The sequence below is a fragment of the Manacus candei genome, unplaced genomic scaffold (assembly GCF_025592945.1).
Source record: "Manacus candei isolate 608988 ecotype Guabito, Panama unplaced genomic scaffold, ASM2559294v1 h1tg000034l, whole genome shotgun sequence".
Classification (NCBI taxonomy): domain Eukaryota; kingdom Metazoa; phylum Chordata; class Aves; order Passeriformes; family Pipridae; genus Manacus; species Manacus candei.
The window spans coordinates 10,947,847-10,965,587 of record NW_026138082.1 but is presented as its reverse complement, the minus strand read 5'-3'; the positions used below and the strand labels follow the sequence as shown (position 1 = coordinate 10,965,587).

General features: G+C 37.4%; 1 protein-coding gene across 1 annotated transcript in view; it reads right to left on the bottom strand.

The window, feature by feature from the left end:
* Positions 1-17,741, bottom strand: part of FRK (fyn related Src family tyrosine kinase) — a 47,953-nt gene that overhangs the window by 27,064 nt on the left and 3,148 nt on the right. The window lies entirely within an intron of this gene.

The following is a 17,741-nucleotide window of genomic DNA, read 5'->3' as shown; positions in this document are numbered from 1 at the left end:
GCTACAAATAAGTTACTGGTAATTTTTCAGCTCTACTGCTGTTTGACAAACAAAACCAATATGCCCCTCACGTCACTGCAAACATCTCAACATCCATGTTTTGTGAAAATCTCCTCCTATGAATGCCTTTTAAAACATGTTTTTCCTCTCTCACTAAAACCTGTAGTTCACAAAGGCTTGTTCAAGCAATACTTTTAGTTTCCTCCTCTGAAGGCAGCTCTTTTGCTGTTTTGCACTGAGTTTAAATTAAATGTAAATAAGACAGAGATGAGTCAGCATTTTCAACTGAGAAATCATTCAGCTTCCTTCCAAAGCTTTTTCCAAGATTAGCTCCACCCCTTATTTGAAGTGAATGGTGATAAATAGGTATCATAGCCAAACCTATTACGCAAACTTTAAATATAAATCAGTGTATCACACCACAAGTAAGTTGCCTATTCAGTTAACTACTGGCTTTGTCAATTACTGTGAAAAGTACTGAAGGAGTCATCAACAGACTACTTTAGTACTTGCAAGGCTTGTAATCATCAAGAGGAATGGTGGAAATAAATGAGAACATTAGGTGACACCTTGGCTGAGCAAGCACGAGAACTGATAAATGGTTTTGTATTAATAAAGAAGAAATAAGAAGAGGGAAATACAGACGGCACTAACCCACACTGAATGTGCTTTGTTAATAAAAGAAAATGAAAGGCAGATATTCCCGACCTTGTTCCTGTCCTCTGACTTTAAGATGATTTGGACATATTTGGCAGGAAAGTCATCTCATTAGAAAGCTGGAATTTGTTAGTGGTAATTTTAATTAGTCAACTGTGTTCATTAATTTAACCAATTAATTTAATTAATTCATTATTTAGACTGCAGAAAACTAAGTAATCAATAAATATTCAAATCCTTGACTGAGGTTCTTGTCAAAGGAATAAGAGGACAAGTTCAACCCTATTCCAGTCCCAAAGAAAACCTGTCTACCCTGATTTGAATTAGAATATCTCTGAAATTTCTAAATCTACTTGCTCTGGGAGTAACATCTGAAAACTAACTAACAAACTATATGATCTGAAAAAAAAAAAAACAACCCTAATATTTTTCTCCTTGAACTATAAGATATCACTTAGTAGTGTTCAAAGTGACTGATTCTCATGAGAATGTATAAGAAGAGGTGTTTAATTTTGGGGGTTTCATGGGCTAAGAAGAGAACATCTTTTCAAAAGAATTTAATTTTGTACCAAACCCAAAAGACCTTCCAATCCATTATGAGCAAAGTTGAATTTTAGGGACAGTCAAAATGTAGTCTTTACATGACTCAACATTTGAACATACACTGTTAGTAACTCAAATTACCAGTGTTGAAAACATGAGCAAAAATACAGTGTATGCAATAAGGGGAAATTATTGGTTTATTTGGGAAATGCAAATTAAAATAGTATTATGCTGTGTATGTAAAGTCATGTCTATGAAATAGAACATGATTTTGGAAAGCAACACATAAGTACATCGTATTAGGCACAAGTATCTGTTTCTTTGACTTCAAAACCTTTCAAATTAGATGCTTATTTTTACTTGGTTGGAAAAACTTCATTAAATCAATATGAAATTACCATTAAAGTTTATATGGAGGATATATAATATGTAGGTTCTGACTCCAGATAAATTAGCAGTTTAAAAAGATCCTAACTTGCCAAATGAGATAATTAGAGCAACAGTACTTGAGAAGGTAAGTGTAACTGAAGCAGTTATTATGGAGAGTGAAAAGTGGACACATATTGTATATTACCTCATTTGCCTGACTTTATATGATCTGATCAAAATGTTTCAGAAAAATATAGGGAAAATTACTTTTAATAGCACTTGAAAATCTGATTCTTAGTTCAAAGTCATTGAAATAAGTTAACAATAATAATAGTAGAGTACCAAAAGCAAATTATTGTGAAAAAACAACCCTTTAACTTCAAAGCAAATAATTTAATTGGTTACTCACTTTTTTTTTTTTTTAACAAAAGCACATCTGAATTTAAGTACAATTTTCAGCATAATGGAAGTTTAAATTCCTTTCTTAAAGTGTGAAGAGCTTATTTCAATTTCTAGCAATTGAACTTATGCTTCAAAAGGCTTTACTTCATCCAAAAGTGTGTATCTTAGAGGGAAAAGTGCTCTAAAAAATAATAATGAATCAAGATAATTGCTCACCATGAATTATTGCTCTACAGGATAGGAAGGTCAGACCAAAAGAACATCCAATCCTTAGTAAATCTATTTGTGTTTTATAGCTCAAAGACAGATGAAGGTTTTGAAACACAGCATTTGGAAAAATAGAACTAAACATGAAGCACTATCCATTGCAGAAGTTAAGTATCCAGCACTTCATCTGATTTCAGCGCTCTCTATTGGCACCAGACAGTCCCAGAGAGGTTTGAATTAGCAATTCATACACTGTATCACTCTGAACTTCAGCCCACAGACAGATCACTGGCTCACAATTGTCAGCGCAGGATCAGTAGATTACCAGGCATGGCACAAATAAGTGCATTCAGAATTAGGCATAATTTTCTGTTTTTAGCAGGAACTGTCTGCCTAGCACAGCAATAGTGCTCTTCTGTCAGTGAGATCCAGGAACATATTTTCTTGGCCAACACTGCGTTCAACACCCTAACTCCCTTTTCAATATACTATGCCAGATCTGCTTTTTGGGGTTGTTTCTAGCAGCTTCCTCAAAATCCCTTGTTTTCACCATCATTCATAGCTATCAGGAATCCCTTCATTAAAAACTTCAGGGTACTTCCAGGTCACATCTCTGCCACCATGTACAGAAGGATTTTGGGGACAGAAAACATGACCTTCTAGGTCCATATCAAACACACTCCTTGTTGCAGGTGATGCTCAGTACTGGAATACCAGTGAGGTTGGTTGTGGTTCTTGAGAGCATAGGAATCATATCTCTATTGGCCATCAATTCCACTAGCAGTTTTTGATCACAGGATTATCATCATGGATCACAGCAGGCTCTCTCATGGCATGTTCCCTGACTGTGACAGCATCACTGCTAAGACCTTCTTCCAGCAAAGGAAGCTGGAATGCTGGGGGTCATACTAGAAGGGTAATTTTTTTAAAAAACTGAGATCATAGAATCACAGCATCACAGAATATGTTGAGTTAGAAGTGACCCACAGGGATCATCGAGTCCAGCCCTTAGCCCTGCACAAAACAATTCTCAAGAGTAACAACCATGTTACCTTACACTCACTCCTGCCTATGCATTCAGTCCATTTTGAATTAAAATGGAGTCGTGAGTTCAACAGAAGTTGATAGTGTTACCTGGCTCCATCACCACCTTTGCTCAGAAGCCCTCTGTCCTCCAGGGTGCAATGCACTGCTGATCTCCATCTACACGTCAAAGCCACATTTAACTGCCTCTGCTTTTTGTCTCCCTGAGCTTTGCTACATAAAAATCCACTAAAATAAAAATAGTCACTTCTACTTTTGCACTTTTTTTCTTATAGTAGGAAGATATGGCAGAAGTTTTTACATTGGAAAGTAGAAGAGAGGAAGAGTAATATGGGTCAAGGGCTATCACATGCCACAAAGACACTGACTTACTAAAGCCAATCACCAAAGCAAAGAAAGAGGTGGAGGCAAAGTTCTCCAATGCTATACCACTGCTACTCTTTCCAGTGCACGGCAACATGCCTATAAGAGGACAACTGTCCCACTGGAAAAACCAAAACCCACAAATATCCTCATCCAAAAATAAGAGCATGTAAAATGAGTTTTCTTCCCTCTGTTCCTTCTCATTAATTCAAAATCCTCTTCTGATCAAACCAGTGCAATACACTCATTTGAGGTAGAGACCGAAGATTTAACAGAAGATCTCAATAATTTGGGAACTACAGGCTCTTTTTCTATCCTGAAATTAACTCTATCCAAACTCAAACTTAAACCCAAAAAAACCATTCCCCACCATGCTCCAGATGAAAAAGTTCTCTGGGGAAATATCTTTTGGCAGCTTGCCATTCCTTGGACAATCATTTTGCAGACCCCTCACCTCCCTACACTGGAGCTCTCTGCTTGGCATCTCCTAAATCCCAAAATGCTAAATCCTGACTCTAAAACAAGGTGTTTGTTGAGCCTTAGATAAAGCAGGGCCCAGTCATGGGCCTGACAAAATACTTCTTGAGACACAAGTCTTTCCTAGGGCAGCCTCTTTGTAGTTGTACTTCAACAGACACTCTAAATTCATGATTAAGGACTCTGCGTGCATCCCCTTTTGGGGTGTGGGTAAGATCCTCATGACCAAGCTAAACACCAGCTCTGAAGCAACAGCTACAGTCTTTGACTTCCTTGGAAATTCAGCAGATCTCTCACTGCTCTTTTGTTGTCTACACTGAAGATCAACAGAGAAAATGATGTAAAAGTTCTGACTGTTTCACCCATTTCCACTAGGGCTCACCAGAGCACAGCTTCCCATTTTATCCTCTACCATTATTTAGATTTAATATGTACAGGAGTAAAATCAGAATCAACTCCACAATGTCATATCTGAAGTCACTGAATTTGCTTTAATAACCAGTTGTAAATGGGATAAGGGGGGATTATTTCAGTTTCTCATGCAAGCAGCAGGACACTGGAGGTAAGACAAGGCTAGAAGCAGAGGTCTCTGACATACTCTTAATTTTGTGAATGTTCAGTTAAAAGGGAAAATCCTGAGGGCTGAGTCAGCAGTAAGGTACAGTCACATATAGAAGTCATGATCATTACAATAGGAATGAAGAGGGAGGAAATGGGAGAAAAAATGCTGAGAAACAGCTTGGAGGCATAACAGAATAAATAGCAGAAAATCAGTCACATGAAATTTATTTTCAAAAATGACTGAAGATGTTAAATTAGACAGCATGACCCTATCCCTGGATCAGCATTTTGTGGCATTATGGGCATCTTGCGTCTCATTTTTCATAAGTGCTTTCAACTGGGATTTACGTTCTCATGTTAGGGTACATCTCATGAGACTGCTAAATGTCAGCAGCTGAGAGGGTTTGTTGAGTTTCCTGTGGTTCTCAACCAGAAGTCTCAATTATAGAACAAATGTCAATAACAAATGTCAATAACAAACAGGTTAGCTGGCCCTCCAGAAGATTAACTGGAGTGTGTTAACTGTGTCTGTAGTACTAGGCTGAGGAGAAGAGGTTTCTTAGACTGAGAAGAGCAAAGAGACTGTAATTAGAGCAAAAGACTTGGGTGAGGACAAAAAAAAATGTTATATATACTGAAACAACCTATATCCCACTTTCTTCTGGAATGCAAAAAGCTTGTGTAATAGCTAAAACAAATAAAGAAAAGCTACAGCAGTACATGAAGTTTACATTTTAAATGCCTCAAAATCTACTGTCATAGAAAGCTGTAACTGCAAACTCAAGAACTCCAAAGTTAGGAGATGACATCCACTCAGCCTTTTTCAGAAAAATCCAGGATGATACCATCTTTAATTACATGGTCATATCCAGTGCTCCCTACATTGTTAATACGAATGCTGTTCAATCAATAGTTGCCCTCTATTTAGTTTCGTCGTTGTGTAGATAGAGTTTATTTACTGTACATTGTTTAGCCTCTGGTCTTAATGCCAGTTACAAAATTACATGAGTGGTTTATTTCCTAACATCCTCTATTATAATGTTCATGTCTGTAATATCCCAGTGCTTTACAAACATTTGTTACATTCTTTTTGTGGCACTTCTGATTATAAAATTTTTCTGCAGTGGAGAAACAGCCCAGACAATAAGAAACTATTACAAACATTTTTCACTAATTTTGAATGTCCAGCTTGAAAAGTTCAGGGCCTATCTTTCAGGGAATTTAATGATGTACAGTATGTAGTAATTTATTTGGACAGCAATAGGCGATAACTTCTGTGTCAGAGGAGACAAGGGGAGATGCATGGAAAGCTGAAGAGATAGAGAGATCCTCCAGGGTCTTATTCAATTACTTTCATCATATGACCATACTGTGCCCTTACTCAGCACAGGGAAACCTGAACAGGCTTGTCAGTACCGCTCTTCACTACTGTCATCCGTGCAGGACAAAGGGCTGCTGAACCAGCTTTTAATCCATGACAGGTTTGCAGTCTGCTGTGAGTAGAAGAGTGCAGAAGCAGGGGCAGAAGTTACCAAGGGAACCACCAGCAAGTCCTCTCTGTACTGAGAGGAAGGCTCCAAGCACTTGCTGGGTTTTCCCAAAATATCAAAAATATAGAATGCAGCTGTCAAATTCTAATGAATATGTTTGGTTATCACATATAAAGTGTAATTGTATTTCCAAAACCTTGGTTTGATTAAAACAAAGTTTTCTCAGATGGCAGAAAAGCACACACTTTTAGTACAGCAATCTCCCTTCCTAAATATCAATCTCTCCTACTTCTCCAAAGTACACTCACAAAGGATTTCTTATATTGTTCTGAGCCATGTTTTTTGCTTTCAGGGAGAGAAAGAGGCAGCCTATGCCTGGTATGTCCCTGGAAAATTCACACCCAATCAGGTAAAGCCTGGAAAAAGCAACTAAACAAGCTCTTCTGATAGAAAATATTAGGCTGTCTTAATTATAAGACTAATGAAGTAATAGCATTTCTTCAAGAGCTGATATTTCAAGAAATTAGGAAATATTACTGCAAAGATGAAAGCCTTCCAGATATAACATAGTTAAGAAACAGATGTGCTTTACAAATGATGAGCTGCGTGCATGAAGAAGCGTGGGAGATGAGTGCTGGCTGCTTCAATTTTCCCTTTATAATCTACAGTGAACCTGATGACAGCTTTTGAAAGAAAAAAAAAAGGGAAGAAACAAAATCTGTAGTCAGGTTAAACCATGAAGATGAACACTAGCAAGCAAGATTCCTTTCATGAGCATTTCAAAAACACAAGCCTTCTCAGATAAGGCACAAGAATCTACATAGCGAAAAGTTAGGGATTACTCTGGGGCTTGTAGATTTTCATTGTGTAGAGGCTAGAAAACCTAAGATTGGGTTGTAGGTCCTCTGAAAACAGAGCCCTTCCTCCTTACCTCCTTCTACAGGCAAGCCTGGGATCATTTAGAATGTTGTCTGTCTCTCATTGTAATTTTTTATCAGATACTGAACACAAAATTTAAGAGGAAGGAATTTAAAGCTAATGATAAAGGAATGGATAGGACACACAAGGAGGAAGGGAGAAAACAGGACAGTAAAAATTCAAAGCTGAGAGGACCATAGGACATGCATGTGGATGGATGGAGCGAAGGGAGGAAACCACAGTTAATAGGCAACAATGAGAAAATAAAGACAAGACCAAGCTGAGGACTGCATTGAGTGCACAAAGGCTATAACCTGCTGCTGCCTGAGCTGCTGCACTGCTCAGAAAACGCTGGGTTTTGTCTTACCCTGCTCCCACAGGGTATGTGCTTTTGGTAGCTATTTCAGCCCTACTTGGGGAAAAATTTTCACAGAATGTCCACTGTGAGGATTGTGCTATATAGTTCTTTTCGATTTCCCTTTCTTAGTTCATTACACCACTTATTTTTTGTACTTGTCAAGAGAACACTTTAATATTAATTTTCATCACATATTTATTGTCCAGATATCACTGCTTTAAACCTCATTCACCAAAGCACCATCAGCAAAAAGTGAGTCAGGGGAAGTTGTTAAATGTTTAGGTAACAACAGCCTTCTCTATCTGCATAAGTAAATTATCTGAAATCCTAACACACTGCAGAAAGTAACTGACTTGGACTTAAAATAAAAAATAATTTTAATTGTGTAAGTATAGTGACACAGCTCAGTCCTGATTACTTATTTACCATAATCACAATCTAGTTTCCTCCAAGCGAAACTAGAAATTCAGGTTTTCAGGAATGGTTAAGTCAGGCAGTACACTTAACCTTTGGCAACCACAATAAATTTGCTTTGTAAAGATCTGAGTCATGTATATTACTCAGCTCCTTGTTGTTGAATAACTTCTCACAAACTCAAATGAAGACTATCTTGCGTGCATCATGTGCAGGACTTGGAGTTTCTCAGTCTTTTCACAATGACAGTGGGTGAAATAAGTTTGCTTTTCTTTCCACTGAGAAAAACATAGAACATGTGAGTAATTGTGAAAAATTAAAAGGTTCATTTCTATGCTATGTTAGCAGCAGAAATCTATCAAAGCAACAGAGCAGCACTGGTTTATGTTATGTATGTTTTTAAAAATCTGTCTGCATGTTTGAAAGTGGCTGTCTATAGTTTCACTATACTTTGAGATTTTTCTTTGAATAATCATTACAGTGTGAAATACACAGTTTTGGAAAATAACAGATCTCATAAGAAGAGGGTAACAGGTGTCAAAAAGGACTCTCAGCCTACAAGGTCTGTTTTGGTCTAAAAAATATCTTTGTTTCATGTTACCCCATTGTTTTTGTTAGAAATACTAAGCTCTGCCAAAAAGAAAGGGCTGCCAGGGCTTCACAGCCTTTTACAGTAAGTTTAAGTAACTGCTTGAGATTGTTTAGATAAGGGAAAATTCAATAGTGAGTAAATTGGTTTAAACCCACCACAAGGGTAGGAATTTCCTCTTACAGTCCAGTACAAATTTACTGTCTCATAAACGTAAACACAAATATTACTGGTCCATTAGTCTAAAAATCTGTGACACATTGTGTATAAACCTTTCCAGTAATGACTTCGGTAGGTCATAACCATACCGTCATCTGTTTCTGTTGTAAGGGATTATGCATAATACTCCATTAATTCTTCAATAGTTGATAATAGCAGCTGACTGTGCTGCAAACACGGAAATTGATTTGCTCTGGGTCTGCTGCAGGATGACAAACCATTGCTCCTTTGGCTACTCTTGCACTCTGTGGTGGCTGGAAGTGACTATTTCTCTATAGTATTATAGAGCCAAGTGCATGAGCTCTGTTAATTAACATAGCCCACCCAATACTAGGTTCACTGTACAATAGGAACAAAAGATAATAAAGCAGTAATGAAATCACAGTCTGATAGAGTTAATTTGCGGAAATATCCATAAATTGATCTCATCTTGTGAGTCCCCGCTTAGCTATTGTGTAACTGATTTCAATATTTATATTAATTTTCCACAATATTGGTCATCTGCATGCTGTATTATTTAACCTCTTCTGAAGTTTTTCTATATGAAAAAATAAATAGCAGATGAAAGTGATAACATATTACTTTTTTATGGTGTTTTATTTACACAAGTCCCTGGTATTTCTCCAATTTAAAAGCGCAAAGTCAATCATCAAAGTTTGTTTCCTGTAGTGGTTTTGGTACCTGGATAAGGGTCCCATTGCATTTAAAGCTTGTTCTAAAACAACAGCTTGTATTTGGAATCAATGAAAGGCTACCGTTGTCTTTGGGACTTTAGGTGTGAAATATAGCCATATGATCACCTCTTTAAAAAATCCAAACTTAAAATGTGTTCTGCAGAGCCTATTTCTGGTGTGTAGTCTACCAAATAGCACTGTAAAATCTTGCATCAATGCTAGTAGTACCTGTATGCATTTGTTAACAGAAACATGAACAAAAATACTGAAATACTGACATAATATACAATAAAAGAGGCAATAACTGGTATTCATACCAACTGAGGAACAAAGTGGAAACCTTGAGGTAGCCTTATTGTTAACAGGGTACAGAGAACACAAATAACATGAATTGATTTAACATTAAGGGAAACTCAAATAGACAAGAAAATTTTCAATCATACATTCACTTAAACCATTACAGCTTCCAAAAGCACTCAATTGATTTTCTTGAGAAAATCATTCCAGAGAAATTATTTTCTTTTCTCACAGGGAAACTCACCTCAGTACAGAAATAATACAGAAACGCTTAGGAGCAAAAAACCCCCTTTGCCTGCCCAGGACACTGGTGGCAGAGCAGATCTCTTCATAAGCCAGGCTCGTCCTCTTCACTGGCACAGACAGAAGATCACTAGTGATGATATGCACACACGCACACATACACACACTCACTCTCTAGATTCACAGGAACATGCACACTTGCAGATCTTCCCTCGAACAACCAGAACAGCCCATCTCTTTATCCAAAACCCCTGCCTCAATCCCAGCCCCTCATACCCACACTCACCTCACACACACCAGTCTCCCCAGCATTTCTTTTCAAGACATAACCCAGTGGCTGGTAGTCAAGACCCCACTCACCCTCAGCATCTGGCACCAAGACCCCACCTGCTCCAGCAGCTGACATCACAGCCCAGAGACACCTACACCCCAGCTCTGACTCCAGTTGCTGGTCTAGTAGTCTCACCAGTCCCCCCAGTAGCTGGCACTCAGTCCTTGCAGCACTCAACATGGGGCAGAGAGTCTACCCCTCACTTTTTTCCTTCCTGATCCCTTTTCCCTAAACCTTGCTTCATCACTTGACGAAGCCACGCAGACGCCTCTGTAACATCCTGGACCCCCAGGTTTACATCCTTATTTATTGCATAGTCTGATTTGCCTGTTTTTTCTTGATAGGTCATCAACTAGTGTGACTGAGTTTATTTTTGATTATTGTCTTTGTCAACATAAACTGGTCAGGTTTGATGTCTGCGTGTTTGTCTCCCTCCCTTTCCTTATTGGCAAGGTGCTCAGATAATCCTGAAAAAGAAACATTCCCACACTGCATACCCTTCTTTGTCAGCACAACTGAGCAGGCTTGTTCTCATCACCACCTCCCTCCTCATGTGCCCCACAGGTTTTCTCTCTGCATGTTCTTGTGTATGAATCCTTCCACTACATACTTTTAGAGGAGCAAAGACCCCATCCACATTTCTTTACAGAGACTTCCACTAACTGAAAAGATCAGTAATTTCAAAAGGAAAACTGAAGTTGGTGATTTCTCATAATTTCTGAAATTCATGTTACATATTCATTCCCACATGTGAGTCTTAGATTTCTTTTTTTATCTTCTTTTGCAGTGAGGTTTGAAAAAGTGTGCTGCAAAATTGTTTGTGCTATAAATACGGACGAATAATGTTAATTAAACTAGAAATATATCTGTATTAGTGAGAGAGAGCTAGGAAAAAATCCTTACCAATATTACTGAAGATAAATTTATAAGGTAAAATATAATAAAATATTCTGCATAGAAGTAATGAAAATGTCAATTAGTGCAATCCTTTATGGAGTCATCGCTCATTTTTTAATTCACTGCTTTGTTCTTCCAGTTTTCATTGGCTAAGATTAGTATACCAGCATGAAAAAAAATTATGTATTTCTATGTGATTTAAGTGACAAGGAAAAGGAATACCTTCATGATCAATATTTTGTTTGATCTTCTGAAGAGCTATTTCCAGATGAATTCTAGGCATGTTTGGAGAACTGAAAACTGCAAAGATGTAGATTTCCATTCTAATTTCTTATAACACTTATAGTTTTCTTCACAAAGTTATAAGGTGAAAACCTGAATGCCAACACTTAGGAAAATTGTGATGAAGGATAAACTTATTAACTGAAGAAGTTTAATCTCTTAAAGTTCTAACAAAAGAAAGGCCTTCAAATATATCTCATATAGTACTATTTAAAAATAACTGAAAATTGTTTTTTCCTCTTACATAGAGTAATAAATAACATTTTGTCTCTCTTTTAAATATCACCTAATAAATTATATTCTTTCTCTACTATGCATACTTTGCTTACATAACTTGAGAAAACCCAAAACATTGTACTACAGAAAAACATCTGAATCTGATTAATCGTATTTTCTCTACTAAACTGTTTTAAAATTAAAGTGCAGGGAAATTTTGTGTTGTCTAAACTACGTTAATGGAAGGTTGCTCAATACCATAATGTTTGCAAGATCTGCTATAGTCTCATGTTAGAACATAATGGGATGTATTATAATATCCTGCAGGATATTAACAGTTCACATCCTAAGTTTAGTACTGCATCTTTGGTAGGAAGCAAAACTAATTGATGGGTAAACCTGCGAGAGTAAAGTCACTGATGCCCGCAGCCCAGTTGACTCTGGTACATTAGTGTAGATGGGGCAGATAGGTGTGGTCTGTAAAGGACCAGTCCCTGAATGTCGTGGGGACCTACACAGTGCTACCATTTCTTGTTGTGACTATTTATTTTAAGTGTGTCCTTTTTTACATCACTCATAACTAAGCAATCAACAATCTAGAAAAAAAAAACAGAACACTTGTTTAGGAATATAAAACTTTCTGCAGAGAGGAGAGGGTTTTTTGTGGGATTTGGTTTTTGTTTTTTTGTCCTAATAGTTTGGTCTTTGCCCACTAACAGAAATAAAGAACTGTGCAGTGTCAGCACCTATGGTTTTGCTAAACAGACTTGAGAATAGGTCTGTAATTAAACATGACAGTGATGTACCCTCTGACATTGCTTATACAACAGTTCCAGCCTTTGGTGAAGTACAAAGGTAAGAGACCAAAGAAAGTAGATAGGCTTGTTCACTTTTCACAAAATCCTTTTTGCAACAAAGAAATGGGGCTAGAGCGGGCTATTGGATTGACCTTGTAGGGCATCTCTTATGTTTTTATGACTTAATCTCTTCAGTACAGATAGGATCCTACACAAAGAAAGTCTTCTATAACCAACAGTGCTTTTCATATGTTACAAAATAATTCCTCACACAGATACCTGACTTCATCTTTAGGACTTCTTAGCCTGGATGAACTGTTGGTTACTATTTCTCAGTTCTAAACCTGCTCAGAGATCACTCAGCTCTGCATAGCTCTGTATTGTCCTGCACAGAGAGCCATCAAAGACAGCTATTGAGGAAACTTTATACAATACCTGGTGAACGTTTCTGCCAGCAACATTATTCAAAACCAACTAATCTATGCTAGCATGCGTTATACTTATTCCTACTGGCTCTAAAAAAAACCAAACCACTAAACAGGACTATTGAGTTATTATGACCAGTATATGGTCTTTCTCTATTTACTTTTTTTTCCCTAAAAGGCATTGTAAAGGCCACTGGGGTTTCACCAAGCTGTAGGAAATGCTAACTGGCTATGTTTGCAGCATATGTTTTAAGGATATTGTTTCTGGTCTTCACATGATTCATTGCTAAATCTTTTAAAACAGGGTAATGTGAACTAGTATTTAATGATTATAGTATATAATGTCAACACTCATTTCAAACAAAGAAAAGGTAGGAGGAAATTTCTTAATTTATCAGAATTTGAATAGATAAAGTTATATACTTTAGAAAAACACATTGCCAGAGAATAGGTGGCCTAAATTAGACAAGTTTGCATGAAATGCTCATCAACAACGCCATAATTCCTTCCACCTTTCTGAGCAGAGACACACATTTTCTGAACATGGGTATACACACGGATGTTTAAATAGTGTTGGCACTTGACAAAACCTGACATTTCACAGTTCTGTAAACCATTTCCTTTTGCTTTCAGTGTACTCTATCTAAGAAATGAGCAGGAATTAAGTCAACGTTTGAGATGTGCTTGAAGACAGCACTGGAGTGCTGAACCACAATTGAAGTTAAGTGATTAAATTCATGGTCTTCTTGCAGTATTCAATCGTTTAAGTTTAAGAGAGACACTCCACAACACACATGGTAGTTTCAAACGTTGAGTACTTTAGATACTGTAAACACAAGGTCAAAAAACATCAAAAGTATGATCTAGTTTTCCAATACATATCTCATCGCACAGGGCTGTGCTACATGATCTTAAAAATATTTGGTTTACAAACTTTATGTTGTGTGTGTGTACACAAGTATGCACACAGAAAAACCACACATAAAGTATATCAATTGAAAGAAAAGATGCAATTTCACATACAGTCTTTCCCGTGTTTTATAATAAATACGTATTTTGGCAATAAAGAGACCATTTCTACCAAAAAAATATATAAGAATAACTTTTGTACTTAACAGGTTCCAAGAATATGTGAACAATCTACTAGTACTTTTTGTAGTCTGTTAGCAATGAACAGTTTTTACAAGTTTATTTCAGTACAAAGGTTAGTGCTAATTCTGTTGGTGTCCTCAGGAGTTTGTACTGTAACAGAGGGGAACTATAAGAGCAAAAACCCCATAAGAGTGACTTTGCAAAAAATCTGAAACAAGTCAGCTCAGGGAACACTTTATTGTTCACATACAGTAACTTGGATTCAGTTAATGTATGAAATAGTTAGAGCTGAGTCAGTTCACAGAAGGTGAAGGAATTATGGAAATTGACAAAAATAACCTACAAGTTATTTGTGCTTTCAAAGGGTTGTTTAAAAAGCTCATTGTGGAATTGACTGGTGAGGTTTCATTGATTAGGTCTGGGGCTTGGTTTCCACCAGCTAGGAAATACCTACATAAGAAATCTTACAAGATTTCTTATAAGAGATAAGAAATGTTTCTAAAACTGACAAAAGTTAAAAGTAATTGCTGTGATATTATTTGACCTAATCTACTAGGAATTTGTATGGATTTACTTCCCTCAGCAGAGCAATCTTGTGTTGCATGAACATATGGAATGAGTGATGGTCAATGGCATCCTGACTTGTGTCAGAAATAGTGTGGCCAGAAGGACTAGGACAGTGACTGTCCCCCTGTACTCAGCACTAGTGAGGCCACACCTCTATTCCTGTGTTCAGTTCTGGGCCCCTCACTACAAGAAAGACATTGAGGTGTTGGAGCATGTCCAGAGAAGGGTAATGTAGCTGGGGAAGGGTCTGGAGGACAAGGAGAAGAAGCAGCTGAGGGAGCTGGGGTTGTTTAGTCCAGAGAAAAGAAGGTTCAGGGGGGACCTTATTTCTCTCTACAGCTACCTGAAAGGAGATTGTAGTGAGGTGGGGGTTGGTCTCTTCCAGATAACAAGTAACAGGACAGGAGGAAAAGTTGTGTAATTGAAGGCTTAGATTGGATGTTAGAAAAAATTTCTTCAGGGAAAGGGTTGTCAAACATTGGAACAAGCTGTCTGAGGAACTGGTGGACTCACCATGCCTGGAAGGGTTCAAAAGGCATGTGGATGTGGCACTTGGTGTTTAGCGGTGAACACAGCAGTGCTGGATTAACGATTGCCCTCAATGATTTTAGAGGTCTCCTTCAACCTCAATGATTCTGTGATTTTATGGTTGTAAACTGACTTTCAATAAATAGCCAACAGCTCCATCAGGATGGCAGGCAAGAGCCCTCTCTAAGTACACGCTATCGCTCCTCTAGAAAAAAAAAGAATTTGTGTCACTGCAACAGTGAGGTGTTTTCTTTTAATTTTGCTTCATTAAAATTAACTGTACAGCTGGGCTGTATTTTTTGTCCACAACAAATGACATTTGCCCTATGTCATTTTCTTGTTTAGTTTAAACAATTGGTAGTAATAAAACAAGGGCAGGTGAATGTGTTACTATGGTTCCTGTTTGTAGTGCAGAACAACAGGCACAGAAAGAGCACAGAGACAGGAAGGTCATATTCTTTGCCAAGGAAATTTATCTTTTAATTCTGATTTTGGTGTTAGTCAAATTGTTCTTTCTGATCATCCTTTGCTGGATGTGCAAGTTAAATTATGTGATTGTATCTCCAATTGCCTTTTTTGTTTTCCTTTTTCTAAATCTTATGTGTCTAGAAACAGAAAGAAGAGTATTCCAAATTCATGGGATGCAGTAGATACAACCTCCCTCAAACTACCTTAGAAATGAAAAATCTGTCTGGCTTGTGGTTTTGTCTGCTGCCTGTGATGCAGAGAGAAGAAAACACCAAGTGCTCTTACAGTTGCTAATTTATCATTAGTGTAGTTTGTGTCTGGTTTTGGTCAGATATTATTTAAAATAATGTTTTTGTTATTTCCTTATGAAGAGAAAGTTCAGTACATGACTACAGTTGAATGCTTCCACTCTCTGACTGCTTTGTCTCACCTACTGCAAGTGGGGCCAGGAGAACACATCTGTCTCAAGAAGCACTAGGCACAATCCCCCCACCTGACAGGTTGTTGTTGGTATAAGGAGTACTGCAGGTGCTAGAAGAGATCAGCAATAAAAAATGCTTTACTGGTAAATATAAAAATGAAGGGCCTTGTTTCCCCAGTCTGTCCAAAACAGACTTCATGGTAGCAGGTGTGCACTTCTTGGATGTAATTACTCTTATGCAGCACATGTTTGGACTGCAATGCTGCAGCAGGCAGGACCCAAGCCATGGATTTTACCTTATCTATTCACACAGATTGTTACTGATTTCATCCAAGTCATTCAACCAGGAAGGGATAGCTCAAGCCAAAGGAAGGAAGCAAAATAAACTTTTTTTAACAAGATATCATGCACAAATAAGAAGTGTTTGACTTTTGCCATAAGTTAGTTCTATTATATAAATATATCAGCAAAATTTAATATAAAAAGTGACCCTGCAATTTTAGCATACAACTTCTACCAATAACTGTTGGTCTGAGGAGAGCAACACAGTAAAGAAATCTCATTCTTTCTCAGTTCTACTTGAGCATTCTGATAGCCATGGATACTTGAAAATTCCCTTTGATATGAAGAGTGTTTATGTTTTGTTTTCCCCAGACTGGAGATATTGCACATCATTTTTGCCCTTTCATCCAGTTATTGATCCACCTTATCAGCACTACTTCAATCACATTGGGCAGAGTCAGAGACTTCCAGGAAGAAAATCTGTTATCTAAAGAAGTTTCTCACTTTCTTTCTTACTTTACTTCATTCTCTTTCTTACCAAGGAAAAATTAAGAAAAAGCTTTTCTCCCTGATAAAAACTCACACACATTTTAGCAAGGAGACAAACTGGTCTGCTGCAGCACTTGCTAAGAACAAGCAATGACTTAGCATTATTCTCTGCCAGAATGGACAACACAGACCCAGATGGACTATCTGATCTCTAATTTCTCTATAACAAAGACCATGTCAAAATGTTGATAAGAGAGGGCCAGATAATATTTTGTTGTTAAAAATCTTGAAGATCACATGCAAAACTGAAATGATTAGTAAAAGAAATGTCGCTGCTCTGCATGCAGCTTTCAAGCATGTATTGGCTAAACTTACAGAGTTGTTCTATCATCTCTCAGTCACTATACAACATTTCCTTCCTTCATCCCTTTGTTCAAGTGAATTTATGGAGTAGCCATGCATGCATTGGAATGTAATTTTGTTAATAGTTTCTACACAAACATGCTGAAATCAGCTGCTAAAAAGTATGGTCAGTTTGGTTTTCTTCACAAGCTTCCTAAGAGTTACACCATAAATCAAGTCTTTTTCTCAGAACAGTATAGCCAGTTTGTCTTGGTCTATTAAGTTGAAGATGCAGTCTAGAAAAAAGCTAAAATTCACATTGTCTCTGCAGATATACAGTAGCTGTCTGATGCTACAAAATGTGCATTTGATTAGGTCAAGTATACACTGCAAGTATATGGTACATATGCATTTTGGCAGGTGAGCATGAGATTGTGTCTTTCATTCTTTGTCAGTTCTGTGCTGGTACCATACAGGACTGCTATACAAGATGTAAGGATGCATTAGAAACTTTGCCTGTTTCCACAAATGTCTATATCATGTCCATGAACAACTGGCAAGCACCAATGGGAATTAAAATCAAAATGGAAAGATAAGAGAAGATAAACTTAAGTTTGGGCAGAGAGTATGATTAAAACATTGAATTTTAATTAGAGACACTAGAACAACTTCTTTTGCTACTTGCAGTCTTCACTTTAGGGAAAACAAAGGTTAGTTCTTTAAACCAGCATTACTCTTGCTCTTACTGTTTCGTTAGGATAACAGAGGTGTGAAATACA